Raw genomic sequence first — 5,076 nt, 5'->3', positions numbered from 1 at the left:
AAGTCACACGGAGTGAGGTCAAGTGAGTATGGTATGTGCGGCAAGAAAGGCATGCTGTGGTTTTTGCCCCAAACTGGTGCACTGAGATGGCTGCCTAAGCAGGTGTATTGTGGTGGCAAAAACAGTCTCTTGTCTACCACAAATCAGGCCTTTTTTGTCATACACTGTTCCACAATCTTTTCAGAACCTCTAAATAGAAAGCTTGATTAACAGTCTGACCTGGTGGAACAAACTCCAAATGTACTAGGAGTCAACCATCCATCGGGTTAGGAAGTTGACTGACATACAGAATGAAGATTGTCATCAATCAACATTCCATCTTTTTTGAAATGAGAAAATCACTTGTACACTTGTTTTTACCATAGCGCTGTCCTTGTAAGCTGTGTTCAACATAACATTTTCTGCAGCCTTATCCCAGAGCAGGAAACAAAATTTCACAGCTGCATGCTGTTCTAAATCGGCCATCACAAAAAAAAAGAGGTTCAAACGAAAGGGCATTTATGAAAAAATTCACTGTGACCAGCGAGAACCTTCCCAGGCAATGCCACTGGTGCACTAACTCTGAGCAGAGTGGCTAGATGCTCGCCTATCAGGGAAAAAAGTGTAGTACAAAAACTCTGCCTAGTGGAGCTTTTTTCCTTTTTTGGGGATGGGTGGGGGTACCCCCTTGTATGTTACATGCTATATACATATATATGCTATATTTAAAAATTTAGCTTAAAATATCAACTGTTATTCCAACACATAGCATTGAAAACCTTAATGAGCTACTTTGTTGTTAGGGACCCTCGAGTTGATTCTTCCAACTCGGCAACCCAACATACAACCAAATGCACCTTTGCCGTCTTCACAATCATCATTAAGTTTGAGCACATTGTTGGAGCCACCTTGTCATGACATCTCATTGAGAATCTCTCTTTTATGGTCACTTTAGAAAATAATTTGAAAGTTTCTGAAAAAGTTAAACATAGAGCATGATATGCGCCAACACGTAGTACAAACGTTATTGTTGGGTGCTGCCAAATGGGTTCTGACTCACAGCAACCCTGTGTGCAACGGAATGAAACCCTGCCAGGTCCTGAGCAATGCTCAGAGTTGTTACCTTTGAGCCCTTTGTTGCAGCCACTGTGTCGATCCATCTTCTTGATGGTCTCCTTTCTCACTGACCTCCTTTACCAAGCATGATGTCATTTTTCAAGGACTAGTCTCTCCGGATAACTTGGCCAAAGTACCTGAGAGAAGTCTCCCCAACCTCACTTCTAAGGACCATTCTGGAGGCATTTCTTCCGAGACAGATCCGTCTTTCACCAGCACCACAGTTCAAGCGCTTCAGCCCTCCCTGGGTCTTCCTTATTCATTGTGTTCAGCTCTCACGTGCATTACAGGGGATTGAAAATACCATGGCTTCGCTCAGGGTCCTTAGTCCTCAAAGTGACATCTTTGTTTTTTAACCTTTAAAGTTGTCTTTTGCAGATTTTCCCGGTGCAGTACATCGTTTGATTTCTTGACTGGCTTCCATGGCATTGTGGATCCACGTAAAATAAAATTCTTGGTGACTTCAATAGTTTCTTGGTTTATCATACTGTTGCTAATTGGGTTAATTGTGAGGACTTTTGTTTCATGTTGAGGTGTAATCTATAATGAAGACCGGAGTCTTTAATCTTCATCAGCAAGTGCTTAAAGCCTTTTAACAAGCAAGGTTTGTCATCTGCCTGTCGCAGGTCATTAATGCGTCTTCCTCCTGTCCTTACGACACCTTCTTCATATAGTCCAGCTGCTCAGATTATTTTCTCCGTATACAGATTGTCGAAATATGGTGAAAGGATACAACTCTGAAGCATACTTTACCTAATTTTCAAGCATACAGTAGTCCCGTGTTCCGTTCCAGCTACTCTTGGTTTATATACACAATAGGTGCTCTGGAACCCTGTACTTCACAATGTTACCCGTATTTGGTTATGACCCATACAATCAAATGCTTCTGCATAGTCAATAAAACACCACCAAGTATCTTTCTGGTATGCTCTGCTTTCTGCTAAGGTCCAGCTGACATCAGCAATGATATCCTTGGTTCTACTTCATCTTTTGAATCCAGCTTAAACTTCTGACAGTTCCCTCTTCTTGGACACTTCCAGCTGGTTTTGAGTTGTCTTCAACAAAATTTTACTTGCATGTGATATTGATACTATTTGGGGGGATAATTTCTGTGTTGCAGTGATGGTGCACATAGGGTTCTCTTCCAGTCTGTTGACAGGTAACTTCAAAGTTAACATTTGTCGTTGGTGTTAATCATAGCCAGAATCAACTTGATAGCAATGTTTTCGTTCCTGTTAGGGCCATTGAGTTGGTTCTGACCCGCAGGGACCCTGTGTACAACAGAAGCAAAGACGGTCTGCTCTTGTGCCATCCTCACAGTTGTTTGTGTCTGTCGCATTGAGGGTCTTCTTTTACTCTGGCCCTCTACCGAGCATAAATGTCCTCTTCCAAGGACTGGACCCTCCTGGTAACACTTAGTGCATCTCACTTCACATTGGCCACATTTCAACTACTGTATTAGTGGTATTGGCATATGTGGAAGCTGAGTAGCTAAAGAGGGGGACGGTGACAGTTACCAATTTACTGGCTCCTGGCTCCCAATCCATTCTTTGCTGAGCGTTGTTACTCTGAAGTTCATTCACTCACTTCCGTTGAGTAGATTCCCACTCATGGTGACCTGGTAGGAAGGGGAGAACTGCACCGTGGGTTTCCAAGATTGTTAACAGGAGTATAAAGCCTCATTTTTCTTCCATTCTGGAGCTAGACACTAAACTCTTTTGTCAGCTGGCTGGATGTTAGATTTACATTTTTGCTCTTTAACGCCTTAAAGAGAGAGATCTTGTGTAACAAATTTACCCAATGCAATGTGTCGTTTGATTTTTCTTCTTTTTTTTTTGTCATTTGATCTCTTGACTGCTACTTCCATGAGCATTGATTGTAGATGCAAGCATGACGAAATCCTTAGCAACTTCAAGCTTCCCTGTTTGTCATATTGTTTTCTCTTGGTTCACTGTGAGGAGGAGCTTGGTTTTCTTCACATTGAGTTGCAGTCGTACTGAAGGCTGCGGTCTTTGATTTCATCCGTGTTTTAAGTAGTCCTCCTTTTAGCAAGCAAGGTCATATTGAACTTGGTTCACAGGCCTTCCTCCAAACCCGAGGTCACGTAAATCACACCGCAGCTCGTCCCTCGGATGTGGACTGCCTAGTCCTTCATCCTACTGCCTTCCTAGTCCGGCAGCTCTGTTGAAACCTGTTCACCATGGATGACCCTGCAGGAATTTGAAATACTGTAGCAGAGTTCCCAGCATCACAGCCCTTCCCAAACCACCCCAGTATGACAACTGAACACGTGTTGGGATTAATGGAATAGAGACTAATGTCTAGAGTTTGGATGTAGGAATCAATCATGCAGATGTCTGTCAAGTCCATGTCCTTGAGTCTCCCACCCTTTCTAAATGGAAGTAAGATATGGGGCATTTCCAGGGGCATACCAACAGTCCATAGAGGCCCGTAGACTCTGAACATAAAGGCGAGGCTGGCACTCTTGACATTTTCATTCCTGTGCTAGAACAGATCCCAGAGAAGTGTGTTTAAGAAAATCTTGTCTCTAATAGTAGACACTCTGAAATTCCCTTTGGCAAAGAGCTGGCAAGGCCTCTGGCAGGAGCAAGAGCCCTTACTCGCTTGCCTGCCTTCCCTAAGGAGGAGCCACCTCGATCCCAGCTTCAGGGAGTGTGTGTATCTGCCCTGCGTCAGCCACAGTGTCGGTGCTGCAGGTCCTTGTCACTCCCTCCTACCCAACATGTCAGCATCTCGTTTTGTGAAATATCGGTGGCATGCCAATACTCAAGCCATCCAGCCAGTCCTCTAGAAAATAAAAAATTATGTGTCCCTCCTTTTTTTTTTCTTTGAGATGAATTTATTTGTCAGTAAAGACTCAAGTCCCATTTCTATTTTACTTTTACTTTTTTTTTTTAAGCCACTCAAGCCACTACTTAGATTTGAGGGACAAGGAATATGGAGGAATTTTTCCTTTCAAAGAAAAAAATACTATATCTATACATGGGGGCAAGGAGTGGGGGTAGAAAAACAAACAAACAACAGGAATTGGATTGCACTGCACGGACCTTTCATAGTATGCATTTCTCCCCTGGGCGAGCATCAAGCCACTCTGCTTGGAGTTGGTGCTCCCAGTGGTGCTGCCTGGGAAGGTTCTCTCTGGCCACAGTGAATTTTTTTTCATAAAAAGTTTGGTTCAAACCTCATTTTTCTTTGTGATGGCCGATTTAAGAGAACAGTGTATGACTGTGAAATCTCGTTTCTGTTCAGGAAAAATGCCACCACAACTGTTGTAATGTTGAACACAGCTTACAAGGAGAGCACTGTGAGAAAAACCAAGCGTATGAGTGGTTTTCTCATTTCAGAAACGATGAAATGTTGATTGATGACAAATCTTGTTCTGGATGTCTATCAACTTCCTGAACAGACGAAAATGTCGACTCCTAGTGCCTTTGAAGTTCGTTCAAACAGGTCAGACTGTTGATCAATCTTTCTATTTAGAGGTTCTGAAAGGATTATGTAACAGTGTGTAACAAATTTGTAGCAGACAGGGGACTGGTTTTACCACACGACAATACACCTGCTTATACAGCCATCTCAGTGTGCCAGTTTTTGGCAAAAAGCAGCCTACCTCTCTTGTCCACATACCTTACTCACCTGACCTCACTCTTTGTGACTTTTTTTCCCCTCTGAATGAAAAGGACAATGAGTTGACGACGTAGAAGAGGCGAAGAAAAAAAAAAAAAAGCGAGGGAAATGCTGTCAGCCATCCAAACAGTTGCGTTTGAAAAATGTTTCTGAGAATGAAATTGCAGATTTGACAAATGTATTAAGTGTAGTGGAGTGTACCATGAAGGTGATAAGGTTGTTAAAAAATTCAAATACATAGCTTTAAAAAAATTCACATTTTTGGGGGATGCCCAAAGTATATTTTCCTACAGTTGTGGAGGCTAGATGTCTGAATTCAGGGTGCTGACTCTA

The sequence above is a fragment of the Echinops telfairi genome, unplaced genomic scaffold (assembly GCF_000313985.2).
Source record: "Echinops telfairi isolate 266 unplaced genomic scaffold, ASM31398v2 ScPeMD7_2;HRSCAF=8, whole genome shotgun sequence".
Taxonomy (NCBI): Eukaryota; Metazoa; Chordata; class Mammalia; order Afrosoricida; family Tenrecidae; genus Echinops; species Echinops telfairi.
This window is presented reverse-complemented; position numbering follows the sequence as displayed.